Consider the following 15,708-nt stretch of genomic DNA (forward strand, 5'->3'; position numbering starts at 1 on the left):
TGACAAAAGCACTACCCAGGGCAGGACAGTGAAGGCACAAAGCAAGGTCCGCATAAAAGCACACGCCCCTCGCAGAGCTCCGCGCGTGCGCACACCGACTGTGAAACGCCGCAGCCGGCTTGCTGAGCGGTTGCCGCGCCCTCCGCCGGGCTTCTTGTGCCCGCCTCCGAGCCTGGAGAAACAGCTGATTGATCAGCCTGGCTCAGGCTTGAGGCGGGGATTGGCTGATTGGCAGCAACGCCACGGGACAGCCAAGGTGGAAGCCTGAGGAGCCGGAGTGGGTGCTGGCTGCCGCGCGGCGGAGGTGAGTAGGGTGGGAACTCGGAAAAGCGGTTGGCGACGGGGTAATGAAGTCGGCTCCAGGCCCGACGGCCGTGGGATGCCCTGGAATCAGGACAGGAGCTGAAGGAGCTCGGTTCGGGAACGCAGGGAGGCCGGCGGGATCCTGGGCCGGTTGGGTGTTTGCCCCGCGGCTGGGAGGCAGAGACTGCCTCGGCTGAGGGCGCGTGGGTCCGGGGCTCCGGAGAAGCCGAGGGAAGTCGGCTGACTTGCCCTGAAGGCTGAGACTCGCCCACCCGCCTATCTACCTCTACGCCTCTTGCCCCCTCCCCCGACCTTCGGTCCATCTTTCGGACCCCCGTTTCCCGCGCCGGCCGCCAGGCGGCGGTCCTGGGGCGACCGCCCTTCGCGGCGGCTCCCTCGGGGGCTGCGCCCTTCCCAGGCTCGGGAGCCCGACTGCGCGGGTGCACCTCAAGCCGGCGTCCGACAGGAGCAGTGCGCTCGGTGGTCTGCCGGAAAGTTTAACCAGCTTCGCGTGGTTGCTGTGTCACTTTTCGCCTCCTAGAACTTACCAGTGTATCTTCTGACCATGACCAGAGTTTGCAGGAAGCCCCAAAGCCGGCCTTTGGGCATTAACAACAGCAGCATTTTATTATGGAAATCTTCAAACTGTGGAGAAATTGAACGAAGATATAAGGAATTCACTGTACTCATTACCCACTTTCAGTAATTATCAATACATGGGCAGTCTTGCTCCCCTAATCCGGGTTATTTTGCGTTTTTGAGACAGGGTCTCTGTCACCCAGGCTGAAGTGCAGTGGCGGGATCTCGACCCACTGCAGTCTCCGCCTCCTGGGCCCCAGCGATCCTCACGCCTCAGCCTCCCCGCCAGCTGGAACTACAGGCAGGCGTCACCAAGCCCGGCTAACTCCCCCCCCACCCCGGCCCTTTTGTAGAGCTGGGGTCTTGTTATGTTGCTCAGGCTATCTTTGAACTCCTGGGTTTAAGCGATCCTCCCTCCTTGGCCTCCCAAAGTGTTGGGATTACAGGCGGGAGTCGCCGCACCCAGCTACCCTGGGTTATTTTGAAGCAAATCCCAGACATTATATCATTTCAATTATTTTATATATTTCTATGCTCTCATGATAAATAATCATACGTATAATAGCTTGCTTTCTAGAGGGGTCAAGTAAAATAAGAGACATATTAAAGTGTAGACGGTGCTTATTTAGTTTGTACTACCAGAATTCAGGTAACTGCTACAGTGCAGTCTCATTATCTTGCGCTCAGGTTTTCAAAATTGGAGTTACCAGATACTCTAGACAGTAGTGCTCTTGCTGTTGAGTAGTAATAATTGTATTGATAATTTCTATTTGTAGAGTTCTTAGTATGTATCAAGGACTATGAAGTAGTTTCCACTTACTCATTTAATTTTTACAATAACCCTATGAAATAGGTATTATTATCCCCGTGTTAGAGTTAGGGGAAAGAAATTGGAGAGGTCGGCCGGGCGCGGTGGCTCAAGCCTGTAATCCCAGCACTTTGGGAGGCCGAGACGGGCGGATCACGAGGTCAGGAGATCGAGACCATCCTGACTAACACAGTGAAACCCCGTCTCTACTAAAAATACAAAAAAAAACTAGCCGGGCGAGGTGGCGGGCGCCTGTAGTCCCAGCTACTCGGGAGGCTGAGGCGGGAGAATGGCGCAAACCCGGGAGGCGGAGCTTGCAGTGAGCTGAGATCCGGCCACTGCACTCCAGTCCGGGCGACAGAGCGAGACTTCGCCTCAAAAAAAAAAAAAAAAAAAAAAAAAAAAAAAAAAAAAAAAAGAAATTGGAGAGGTCACAATTTGCCTAAAGTCACACTGCTGAAAAAACGGGGGTAGGGGGTAGAATTCAGAATGCTAATCTTGGCCTTTGTCATTGCAAAGTTCTTGCTCTTTTAACTGTAACTGAATGTCCTAAGAGTTGTGGAATAAATGGAACTGCTGTGGAAAATTATTTCTGTTAAGCTACAGATCAGTAATGGAAAAAAAAAAGCCTGAAAATTTACACAAATACAAACAATAGTGAGAGAGGTATGTTTGTTCTTTGAAAAGTTAAAGATTATTACAACTAAATTTAATGTCCTGAGAAGACACAGTTCAACAAATACAAGTGCTAAAAATTTTGTTCTTGGCCAGGTGCATGGCTCAGCCCAGCACTTTATGAAGGCCGAGGCGAGAGGACTCCTTGACACCAGGAGTTTGAGACCAGCCTGGGCAATATAGTATGACACTGTATTTAAAAAATAGAAGTAAAATAAACATTTTATTCTTTAATATGTGACCAGTTAAAGGGAAAAGGAAAATATACATCAATGAGTAGTGTCTACCACTCCTTTAGCACATAGCTTATATTGGATATTAATACTAAATATTTCATCTGTATCCTTCATCCTCCCAATCTTAAACTACTAAGACAGCATCTTCATCCAAATAGTGTTAGATGAATAAAGAATGAGATAGAAACAGTTGGGCCTCCTCTACTTATTCAGAGGACAGTAGAGAAGGCCTATTAGCTTGGAGTTTAGGAATCCTACTGGATAGGAGTAATTCAGAAGTCCAGAAGTCAGGTCAGACTCCTTTGTGAAGGAACTTGAGCGCCACATTTAAAGAGTTTAAACTTAATGAGCAAAGAAGTGACATGATCAAAGTCATCTTACGGGAAGATAGATACAGGAAGATAGCTGGTACTGTCAAAGGTGGCTTTACCAGCTATGTGAAAGGATTAGCAGTGGGTTGACCTGATAAACATAAAGGAAATAGACATGGGGAACTGGCAAATTTATGGATATGAGGAAAGGACCAGACAAAGAAAACAGCCTGAAACAGAGAAAAGAGTATGGTATATAGTAGGATTTTTTTTGTTTTGTTTTGTTTTTTTTTGAGATGGAGTTTCACTCTTGTTGCCCAGGCGCAGTGCAGTGGCGTGATCTCGGCTCACTGCAACCTCTGCTTCCCGGGTTCAAGCGATTCTCCTGCCTTAACCTCCCGAGTAGCTGGGATTACAGGTGTATGCCACCACGCCCGGCTAATTTTGTATTTTTAGTAGAGACAGAGTTTCACTATGTTGGCCAGGCTGGTCTTGAACTCCTGACCTCAGTTGATCCACCTGCCTTAGCCTTCCAAAGTGCTGGGATTACAGGTGTGAGCCACCATGCCCGGCCTATAGTAGGTTTTGAAGTGATGATACACTTCGTTTTCCATGGGTTTGTTTTCTTGGGCCATCCTGGTGATGAGTTGGTGATGAGTTTTTACTGTATCACTGTTCTTTGAAGTGGTAATTACCGCCCAGCTACTGAACTATTCTTTTATATACTTATTAGATACTATTGATAGAAATTACACAATTTAGATAAGCAACAACAACAAAAAAGACCCTGTAATCCTACCCTTTGAAGATAACCACTGATGATGGAGAAAAGGTGGTAACAGTTTTAGTTAACATTTATTTGATTACTGTTCGACATTTTTCACATTTTATTTTCCATCTGTATTTCTACTTGTAAAATGGCCTACTCATGTACTATGCCTATTTTTCCATTGGGCTTTTGATCATTTGTTTCTTTATTTGCAAGCACTTTATATTCATTAGGGATATAAATCATTTGTTAAGTTGCAAATAGGTTTCTCAATTACATGGCTCTTCTCAAAATCTTCAGAGTGGCTAGTAAAATGAAAAATATGACAGCTGGGAGAGCACTCAGGGCTGCTGTTTCAGGAACCAGAACATGCCACCTCTGAAACAATTCCTTCATTTATGATACTGAAGTTATTGTCAGCCAGTCAATCTGCAAGTCATTTTTAGCAAATAAATTGTTTTGTGTAAATATTTGATAATCAGTAAAAAGATTTTTTTTCTGCTCCCACTCCACCGGGAGATATCATTTAACAGATAATATATACAGCTGGAGTTTAGTGTGAGTTGGTTGCGGTTAAAATGTAAACAGTCAGACAAGTTAAACAGGAAAGTTAAATTAAGTCTCCATGATTGAAAAAACATACATTGTAATATACATATTAATATATATAAAGCAGTATAACTAAGAACTTTTTAAACCTTTAAGATATTTTATTTTTTTTTAGAGACAGAGTCTTTCTTACTTTGTTGCCAAGTTGGAGTGCGGTGAGGCTATCAGCTCTAAGATAATTTTTTTCACCCCCCTCCCTTAGTTACTTTTTGAAATGGATTTCTTATATACTAGTAAATACTGATTTGATATACAGTCGGCCTTCTGGATTCATAGGTTCTGTATCTGCAGATAGAAAATATTTGAAAAAACAATGATAAAGTAACAATATGACAACAAGAAACAATACAAATAAAACAATAGACAACTGTTTTCATTATATTAGGTATTATAAGTAATCTACAGATGACTTCAAGTATATGAGAGGATGTGTATAGGTTATATGGAAATACTACATCATTTTATCTTTTTTTTTTTTTTTTGAGATGGAGTTTTGCTCTTGTTTCCCAGGCTGGAGTGCAATGGCACGATCTCGGCTCACGGCAACCTCCACCTCCCAAGTTCAAGTGATTCTCTTGCTTCAGCCTTCCGAGTAGCTGGGATTACAGGAGCCCGCCACCATGACCTGCTTATTTTTAATTTTTAGGAGAGACAGGGTTTCACCATGTTATCCAGGCTGTCTTGAACTCCTGACCTCAGGTGATCCACCACCTGAGCCTCTCAAAGTGCTGGGATTACAGGCGTGAGCCACCGCGCCTGGCCCATTTTATCTTTATTTTTATTTTTGTGGGTACATAGTATGTGTATGTATTTATGGGGTACATAAGATATTTTAATACAGGCATATAATGTGTAATAATCACATCAGGGTAAATGGGGTATCCACCTCAAGCATTTTTCCTTTCTTTGTGTTACAGACAATCCAATTATACTTTTAGTTATTTTTTAATGTACAATAAATTATTGTTGACTATTGTCATCCTGTGATGCTATCAAATTCTAGGTCTTATTCATTCTAACTGTATTTTTGTATGCATTAACCATCCCTACTCCATCTCCCCTACCCACTGTCCTTTGCAGCATCTGATAACCATCCTTCTGGGGTTTTTTTGTTTGTTTTTGATATGGAGTCTTGCTCTATCACTCAGGCTGGAGTGCAGTGGTGTGATCTGGTCTCACTGCAACCTCTACCTCCTAGGTTCAAGTGATTCTTCTGCCTCAGCCTTCCAAGTAGCTGGGGTTACAGGCACCCACCACCACGCCTGGCTAATTCTTGTATTTTTAGTAGAGATGGGGTTTCACTGTGTTGGCCAGACTGGTCTCGAACTCCCAACCTCAGGTGATCTGCCCACCTCAGCCTCCCAAACTGCTGGGATTATAGGTGTAAGCCACCGTACCCAGCCTAATTTTTGTATTTTTAGTAGAGACAGGGTTATGCCATGTTGGCCAGACTGCTGATAACCATCCTTATACTCTCTTTTTTTTGAGACAGAGTTTCACTCTGCAATCTCCACCTCCCGAGTTCAAGCAATTCTCTGCCTCAGCCTCCTGAGTAGCTGGGATTATAGGCACCCACCATCACACCCAGCTAATTTTTTTAATTTTTAGTAGAGACGAGGTTTCACCATCTTGGCCAGGCTGATCTTGAACTCCTGACCTCGTGATCCACCTTCCTTGGCCTCCCAAAGTGCTGGGATTACAGGCGTGAGCCACCATACCCGACCAACCATCCTTATACTCTTCTTTGCATGAGTTAAGTTGTTTTAATTTTTAGGTCCCATAGTAAGTGAGAATATGTGAAGTTTGTCTTTTTCTGCCTGGCTTATTTCACTTAACATAATATCTTCCAATTCCATTCATGTTATTTTCAAATGACAGGATCCCATTCTTTTTAATGGTTGAATAGTATTCCATTATGCATATGTATCACATTTTATTTATCTATTTGTCTGTTGATAGACATTTATTTAGTTGCTTCCAAATCCTGGCTGTTTTGAATAGCTCTGCAACAAACGTGGCAATGCAGATATCACTTCAATATACTAATTTCCTTTCTTTTGGGTCTATACCTACCAGTGAGATTGATGAGTCATATGGTAGCTCTATTTTTAGTCTTTTGAGGAACCTCCAAACCATTCTCTATAGTGGTTGTGCAAATTTACAATCCCACCAACAGGGTATGAGGATCCCTTTTCTCCATATCCTTGCCAGCATTAATTATTGTCTGTCGTTTGAATATAAGCCATTTTAACTGGGGTGAGATGGTATCTCATTGTAGTTTTGATTTGCATTTCTCTGATGATGGGAGCACTTTTTTTATATACTTGTTTGCCATTTGTAAGTCTTCTTTTGAGAAATGTCTGTTCAGATCTTTTGGCCATTTTTGAATTAGATTATTCGATTTATTTCCTATTGAATTGTTTGAGCTAATTATGTATTCTGGTTATTAAACCCTTGTCAGATGAATAGTTTGCAAGTATTTTTTTTCCCATTCTGTGGGTTGTCTCTTCACTTTGTTGATTGTTTCCTTTGCTATACAGAAGCTTTTTGACTTGGTGTGATCTCATTTATCCTTTTTTGCTTTGATTGCCTAATAAATACCCCATGTGGGGTGCTATTCAAGAAATCATTGCCCAGACCAATGTCCTGGAGTTTCCCCCAATGTTTTCTTGTAGTAGTTTCATAGTTTGAGGTCTTAGATTTAAGTCTTTAATCCATTTTGATTTGATTTTTGTATATGGCAAGAGATGGGTTGTAGTTTCATTCTTCCGTATGTGGATATCCAGTTTTCCCAGCACCATTTATTGAAGAGACTGTCTTTTCCCAATGTATGTTCTTGGCACCTTTGTTAAAAATGAGTTTACTGTAGACGTATGGATTGATTTCTGGGTTCTCTACTCTGTTTCGTTGGTCTATGTGTCTGTTTTTATGCTAGGACCATGCTGTCTTGGTTACTATAGCCCTGTAGTATAATTTGAAGTCCAGTTTTTTTTCTTTTTGCTCAGAATAGCTTTGGCTATTGTGGGTCTTTTGTGGTTCCATATAATTTTTAGGATTATGTTTTCTATTTCTGTGAAGGATGTCATTGATATTTTGTTAGACATTTTGATAGACATTTCATTGAATCTGTAGATTGCTTTGGGTAGTATGAACCTTTTAACAATATTGACTCTTCCAGTTCATGAACATGGAATATTTTTTCCGTGTGTGCGCCCCCTTTAATTTTTTTTTTTTTTTTTTTTTTTTTTTGAGGCAGAGTTTTGTTCTATCATCCAGGCTGGAGTGCAGCGGCATGATCACAGCTCTTGGGCTCAGGCGGCCCTCCTGCCTCAGCCTCCCGTGTAGTTGGGACTACAGGCACGTGCCACCATGCCTGGCTAATTTTTTTTTGAGACGAAGTCCCACTCTGTCGCCCAGGCTGGAGTCTGGGGTGCAGTGGTGCTATCTCAGCTTACTCCAACCTCTGCCTCCCAGGTTCAAGCAACTCTTGTACCTTAACCTCCCAAGTAGCTGGGATTACAGGTATGCACCACCACACCCAGCAAATTTTGTGTTTTTTAGTACAAAAATACAGGCTGGTCTCGAACTCCTGGCCTCAAGTGATCCTCCTGCCTCTGCCTCCGCCTCCCAAAGTGCTGGGATTACAGGTGTGAGCCATCACATCTAGCCCTTAATTTTCCGTTTTTTTGTAGAGGTGGGTCCCACTTTGTTATCCAGACTGGTCTCGAACTCCTGAGCTCAAGTGAGCCTCCTGCTTTGGCCTCCCAAGGTGCTGGGATTACAGGCATGAGCCACCATCCTGGCCCTCTTAAATTTCTTTCATCAGTATCTTATAGTTTTCATTGTAGATATCTTTCACTTTGATTTCACTTTGGTTAATTCCTAGGTATTTAACTTTATTTGTGGCTATTGTAAATGGGATTAATTTTTTGATTTCTTTTTCAGATTGTTCACTGTTGGCATATAGAAATGCTACTGAGTTTTGGATGTTGACTTTGCATCATGCAACTTTACTGAATTTATCAGTTCTAATAGTTTTTTGGTAGAGTCTTTAGATTTTTCCAAGTACAAGATTACATCGTCTGTAAGCAAGGATAATTTGACTTCTTCCTTTCCTATTTGGATGTCCTTTATTTCTTTCTCTTGCCTGATTGCTCTAGCTAGGACTTGTTACTATGCCATTTTATATAAGGCACTTGAGTATCTATAGATTTTGGTATCCACGGGATTCCTGGAACCAATCCCCTGTGGATACTGAAGGACAACTGTATAATGTGTACTGGCAGGAGGGTAAACTGCTTTCCTAAAGAGATGATTTTAGGTGGAACAAGAATCAACTTTGTATTTATTTTAGTCAGGATATCCTTTTCTGTCTGTTTTGGCTCAGATAGGGAGTGCAATGTATAGTTAAGTACTTTAAAGTATATCCTGGAACAAACTTTGATTGCTTAAATATTATTGCTTGGCAAGAGGCTAAGTTTATTTAATTTTTTAAAAATGAGTTTATTTAAGACCGGACACGGTGGCACACGCCTGTAATCCCAGCACTTTGGGAGGCTGAGGTGGGTGGATCACCTCGATCACCAGGCAGTTCGAGACCAGCCTGACCAGTTTGGTAAAACCCCGTCTCTACCAAAAATACAAAAATTAACTGGATATGGTGGTCTGCACCTGTAATCTTAGCTACTCGGGAGGCTGAGGCTCAAGAATCGCTTGACCCCGGGAGGTAGAGGTTGCAGTTAGCTGTTATCATGCCACTGCACTCCAGTCTGGGCAACAGAGCAAGGCTCTGTCTCAAAAAAAAAAAAGAAAGAAAAAAAAGAGTTTAATTTAAATTAAAACATTAAGAGCATCCAGATATGACAAAACTCATAAAGCAAGTATAAAGGTCTGAGAAATACTAGTATAGCCTGTAAGGGTTCCCAAAGTTTGTATATTGCTAATGTTTATTATTTACTTAGATGGTTCAAATTAGAATAATTTTTATGTTTTTACTTTTTAGATTTCAGTTATTTAATTTAGAAAACGTTACTGGACTTGAAAAATTACAAAAGTTGTCAGGGTATGGTGGCTCACGCCTGTAATCCCAGCAATTTGGGGAGCTAAAGTGGGAGAATCGCTTGAAGCCAGGAGTTTGAGACCAGCCTGAGCAACATAGTGAGACCCCATCTCTACCAAAAATTATAAAGTTAGCCGGATGTGATGATATGCCTATAGTCCTAGCTACTTGGGAGGCTGAAGCAGGAGGATCACTTGAACCCGGTAGCTTAGGGCTGCAGTCAACTCTGATGGTGCCATTGCACTCCAGCCTCAGTGACAGAATGAGACCTTGTGTCTAAAAAAAAAAAAAAAAAACAAAAAAAACACAAAAGTGGTACATATATCCTATTGGGAAAAAAACAACAACAACATACAAACAATACAGGAGGGCATAAGCGTATAATAAAGGTGGACGGTCTCACCACCAAGCCCTCAGATATAGTAAGTGTTAAGTTTTGGTATGTTTTCAAATTTTTTATCTATTTCACCACTGTTTCTGTTGCTTTATTGGTTTTTAGTTATTTTTAATGGAATTACATATATGTGTTTGTAACTTTTTTCATTCAGCATTTTATTATGAAAATTGTTTCGTGTATAGCTGTATCTTTGTTATTTTAATGGCTATAAGCTTAGAATGGGCATATTTAATTTATTGAATTTATTTTAACCATTTCCCTATTGATGATCATTTAGATTGCCTTTGGATTTTCTCTTTCACAGTAATGTTTCAGTAAATACCCTTACCAGCTTTCAAAAACTAAACATCTTTCTCCTTGAAGAAAGGTATAATTTATGGAGTTCTTCCAGTAAAACAGTTTTTTTGTGTGTCTTGTTGTGTTTTGAGACAGTTTCACTCTGTCACCCAGAGTGGAGTACAGTGGCACGCTAATAGCTCATTGTAACCTCAAATTCCTGGGCTCAAGCGACCCTTCTGCCTCAGCCTCCTGAGTAGCTGGGACTACAGGTGTATACCACTGTGCCTAGCTAATTTTTTAAATCTTTTGTAGAGATGGGGGTCTTGTTATGTTGCCCAGGGTGGTCTTGAACTACTGGCTCAAACAGTTCTCCTGCTTCAGCTTCCCAAAATGCTGAGATTCCAGGTATGAGCCTCTGTGCCTGGCCTGGCAATTTTTTATACATATAATATGCAGGAGACAGTAACTATTACACAACTTATCAACATCAACTTTATAGTGATTTTTCATCACTTCCTTGGGCCCAAGGGTAACATTTTTAGTCATTGTTGACTTCCAAGTACTTTATTTGCTTCTACTGATATCCAGCCTGGGATCACTTAAGATATTTGAATAGTGTTTTCAAAAGATTGTTTTAAAATTTATGCCTCAGTACTTAATTCATCTGCATGTGGCTGCTTAAAATATTCTGTGTCAGGCCGGGCGCAGTGGCTCAAACCTGTAATCCCAGCACTTTGGGAGGCCGAGACGGGCGGATCACGAGGTCAGGAGATCGAGACCATCCTGGATAACACGGTGAAACCCCGTTTCTACTAAAAAAATACAAAAAACTAGCCGGGCGTGGTGGCGGGCGCCTGTAGTCCCAGCTACTCGAGAGGCTAAGGCAGGAGAATGGCGTAAACCCGGGAGGCGGAGCTTGCAGTGAGCTGAGATCCGGCCACTGCACTCTAGCCTGGGCGACAGAGCGAGACTCCGTCTCAAAAAAAAAAAGAAAAAATTCTGTGTCAGTCACTGTGGGGTTATATTTCAGAGATTCTCACATCAAAGTGTCAGCCTTTAGTTCAAATATGAATATGACCTCTGTCTCTAACTTCTTTTGAAGATAACATCTAAAAATGCCCTTCAGAAGTTTAATTTTATATCTAAATTGCATTAACTTGAAAGAATTTTTGCCAAGTTGGATTAGCCTGTGTTCATGGACCTCTTATCTTACTAGTTTTTGTTTTTGTTGAGAGATGTGGTATAGGTCATGAAATTTATTCCCTTGTGGACTGAAAAAATGACGTATGTCCGATCCTGTGCTGGTACTGGGAGTAGCAGTGTACTTAATTTTGCGTGAACAATATAGAACATTAATTCTAAATCACTACCAGTAAATTGTACCCACAGATTGAATACTGTATTTTGTTTTATAGTATGGTAAAGTGTTTTGACATAAGTATCAACTAGACTGATGTGAAGGACAGCAGTGGTCCCTAGACTTGAATTTCAAAGTTTAATTTTCAAAAGCTAGTATAGGGGCCAGGTGCAGTGGCTAACAGCTGTAATCCCAGCACTTTGGGAGGCCGAGGCAGGTAGATAGATAACCTGAGGTCAGGAGTTTGAGACCAGCCTGGCCAACATTGTGAAACCCTGTCTTTACTAAAAATACAAAATTAACTGGTCATGGTGGTGCGCGCCTATAATCCTGGCTACTTGGGAAGCTGAGGCATGAGAATCGCTTGAACCCGGGAGGCAGAAGTTGCAGCGAGCTGAGATCACGCCAGTGTACTCCAGCCTGGGTGACAGAGAGAGACGGTCAAAAAAAAAGTAGGATAGTGGGTTGATGTAGGGTTGACAACTAAACATTGTGACAAGTAAGGACATTTAAAAAAAAAAAAGTTATAGCAGGGCATGGCGGCTCATGCCTGCAATTCCAGCTACTCAGGAGGCTGAGGCAGGAGAATCGCTTGAACCTGGGAGGCAGAGGTTGCAGTGAGCCGAGATCATGCCATTTCTCTCTAGACTGGGCAACAAGGGTGAAATTCCATCTCAAAAAAACAAAACGAAAACAAACAACATTCATCTACTGTCCCTATATGATAAAAGGAAAGTAACGTTTACACCATAAGCATCGGAAGGATATAGTCTCAAAATAAAGGACAATAACTTTATTCTTTAATTTTTATTTTATTTTTTTGTTAGAGCCAGGGTCTTGCTCTGTTGTCCAGACTGGAGTATAATGGTGCACTCACAGCTCACTGTAATCTCAAACTCCTGGGTTCAAGAGATCTTCCTCTTCAGCCTCCTGAGTAGGTAGGACTACAGGCATGTACCACCATGCCTGGCTAATTTTTTTTTTTTTTTTTTTTTTTTTTTTGAGATGGAGTCTTGCTCTGTCACCCACTCTGGAGTGCAATGGCATGATCTCGGCTCACTGCAACCTCCGCCTACCGGAATCAAGCGATTCTCCCACATCAGCCTCCGAAGTAGCTGGAATTACAGGCACCTGCCATCATGCCCGGCTAATTTTTTTAGAGACGAGGTTTCACCATGTTGGCCAGGCTGGTCTCAAACCCCTGACCTCAGGTAATCTGCTTGCCTCAGCCTCCCAAAGTTCTGGGATTACAGGTGTGAGCCACCACGCCTGGCTGCCTGGCTGCCTGGCTAATTTTTAAAAAATTTCTGTGGAGAAGGGATTTCAGTATGTTGCCCAGGCTGGTCTTAAACTGTAGGCCTCAAGTGATTCTCCTGCCTCAGCTTGCCTTAGTGCTGAGATTATAGACATGAGCCACCACAACTGCAGGAGAGTAATTTTCAACTGAATACTTTTTTTTCTGTCTTTTTTAGTTCATAATCCTCATTTATTCATTTACTTTTTTTTTTTTTTTTTGAGATGGAGTCTCACTCTTACTGCCCAGGCTGGAGTGCAATGGAGTGATCTCTGTTCACCATAACCTCCGCCTCCTGAGTTCAAGAGATTCTCCTGCCTCAGCCTCCCAAGTAGATAGGATTACAGGCATGCACCACCATGCCCAGCTAATTTTGTATTTTTAGTAGAGATGGAGTTTCACCACGTTGGCCAGGCTGGTCTGGAATTCCTGACCTCATGTGATCTGCCCACCTTGGCCTCCCAAAGTGCTGGGATTACAGGCGTAAGCCACTGCGCCCAGCCTATTTATTTATTTTAAACCAGATTTTATTTTTAGAGCAGTTTTTGCTTTTGTTGTTGTTTTGGTGGGGACAAACCATATTCACACCATAGCAGGGTTCAAACTAAATCAGTTATATGGTCTGAGCACAGTGGCTCATGCCAGTGCTTTGGGAGGCTGAGGCAGGAGGATTGCCTGAGCTCAGGAGTTTGAGGCTAGCCTGGGCAACATAGTGAGACCTCGTCTCTAAAAAAATTTGAAAAAATAGCCAGGCATGGTAGTGCATGCCTGTAGTCCCAGCTACTCAGGTGGCTAAGGCAGGAGGATTGCTCGAGCCCAGGAGTTTGAGGCTGCAGTGAGCAATGATCATGCCACTGCACTTCAGCCTGAGTGACAGAAGAGTGAGACTCTGTCTCCCAAAAAATAAAAAAATAAAAAAGCACTAATTGGGTAATAATTGTCTTCCTCTGAGTGGTAGGGAGAACAATGACTTCATATTCCTTTTTTAATTTAACACGTAATAATTGTACATATTTATGGATACATCATGATGTTGCAATACATATAATGTATAGTACTCAGATCATGGTAGTCAGCATATCCATCATCTCAAACATTTATCATTTCTTTGTGTTGGCAACATTCAGTATCATAGTCCTTATTTTTATTTTCCATCATTTGGCCTTAAAATGTGGACTGTCATCTGTGTTGCAGTGATACAGTTTGCCTTATCTCTTAGTATTCTGAGAATAGTAAACGTTATTCTAATGATGATTTAGCCAACCACGTAACTAAGAATATTCTATTAATCTTCTTAGATATTTTCCCCAACTATAAAATGAGTCAAACTCATCTTTCATAATGAAAATATAGTTAAATGGCCATTTCCTTGAGTAGTTCTCAAAGATGTTCTAAAAATAAGCCCCATCATACCTTTGTAACTTTGTAAATTTTTGGCATCTTAAATGTAGTGACAACATTGTCATTATTGCTAACAGAGTTATTATGAAAGTGTTTACTGCGGATAACTTTTTATTATAACTATCTCAAAAACAGATATTACATTAGTTGAAGACAGTATTATTTTGTATTATCTTCAATTTGACTGCTGTAAATTTTAGTTGAGCTGCATACTATTATATATTTTCACAGTGTTGGTAGAAGAAAAAGAAAGTATTTCCAATATTTATCTAGGTTTCTCTTCTACCAGCTGCCAACCAAAATTAATTTGCTATTTCTTATAGTCTATGCTAGAGTAGATAGTCTAGAATATAAGCCTATACCATCTTCATAACATTTCTAGGAGTTGAATACACACACACACACACACACACACACACACATATTTTCATTGATTCATAAGGAACCTAGAAAACAAAATGCAGCCTGATTCTTAGCAATTTTTTTTAAACCTTATTTATTTTGAAGTGTAACACAGAAAAAAGTACAAACATAAATACAGCTCAATAAATTGCCACAAAGCAAATATCCATGTAATGACCACCCAGGTTAAGAAATAGAATATTGTCTGTACTTTGGGTAGTTTTGCTTTTGAGCAAGAGCTTTTAAAAGATCTTAGAAAAATAGTTGACAGGAAACAGCACTGATGTAAAATGTAAGAGAATAAGCAAGCAGAAACTCTTTAAGAAGGCTGTAGCTGTAGGAGAAGCAGTATTCTAAAGGGAAGCCAAGTTTCATCAAGGGAGGGAAGTAAGCTAGGGGAGTTCAGTAGTGAGTGAATCTGTTGAAGATAAGATACAGAGTTGGGGGATGTTTATAGACAAACAAGTTCCAGAGAGCACTGTGAAGAAGTTTGGAGGAAGGGGTAGCAGCAGGAGTCCACCATCTATGTCACCTCCTTTCTGTGTTTAACAAGGACCGTTACTTTTCTCAAATCCTTTCTCAAATTTTTCTTTTCTTTTTTTTTTTTTTTTGATGATAATACCACTCTTATTTTTCTACTGCTATTTTGATCTTTTTTTGGTTAGTGTCTGTTGGATATAAAAATGCTCTAGGAATAAATGCTCGGTGCTGCAAAATGGAACCAGCACTCAGGCAAAAGTTTTCTCAGCAAGGCAATTTACTATTGCAGAAGGGTGCCACACATGTCAATCAAGATCACAAAAGCACACAGAACAAAGGAGAGGAGGTTTTTGTTTTTGTTTTTTTATGTATCTCTGATGTGTAGTCCTTACCTCTGTGTTACTCCCCCATAGGCTGGCGTCGGACCGCACAGTCTGAGCTGACTCCCATTGGCTACTTGCAAATATTTTTCTAAATATGGAAGGGAAGGGGGACATGAGGTACAGTGGTGAGATATGCAGTTTCGGGGGAACAATGGGTGCAGGTAACCACGGGAACACATGTGAGTTATTGATTAGATCTGACAGGAAGGGGGTAGGTTGTTTACAGTAACTAGGGGCAAGGAGGCATGTAGAAAGAGAAAATTGAGTTTGAGAACAAAGGACAAGGAAGTTAACAGGCTAAACCTTTGAAAAGAAAGATACTGATTCATTGAATCTTACAGTGTCTTTTATTTTTTTGTTTGTTCT

The 15,708-nt window shown here is 41.3% G+C and overlaps 1 protein-coding gene across 2 annotated transcripts in view; it reads left to right on the forward strand.

Annotated features, from left to right (window-relative positions):
• Positions 1-172: 172 nt before the first annotated feature.
• MTFR1 (mitochondrial fission regulator 1) overlaps positions 173-15,708 on the forward strand; it is a 71,075-nt gene continuing 55,539 nt past the window's right edge. Inside the window, exon 1 of one of the 2 annotated variants that reach the window (XM_010371568.2) lies at positions 173-304. The gene's annotated coding sequence lies outside the window, so the exon portion shown is untranslated. The remainder of the gene's footprint in view (positions 305-15,708) is intronic. The other variant, XM_010371569.2, reaches the window with a different exon arrangement.

Source organism: Rhinopithecus roxellana, chromosome 9 (assembly GCF_007565055.1).
Source record: "Rhinopithecus roxellana isolate Shanxi Qingling chromosome 9, ASM756505v1, whole genome shotgun sequence".
NCBI lineage: Eukaryota > Metazoa > Chordata > Mammalia > Primates > Cercopithecidae > Rhinopithecus > Rhinopithecus roxellana.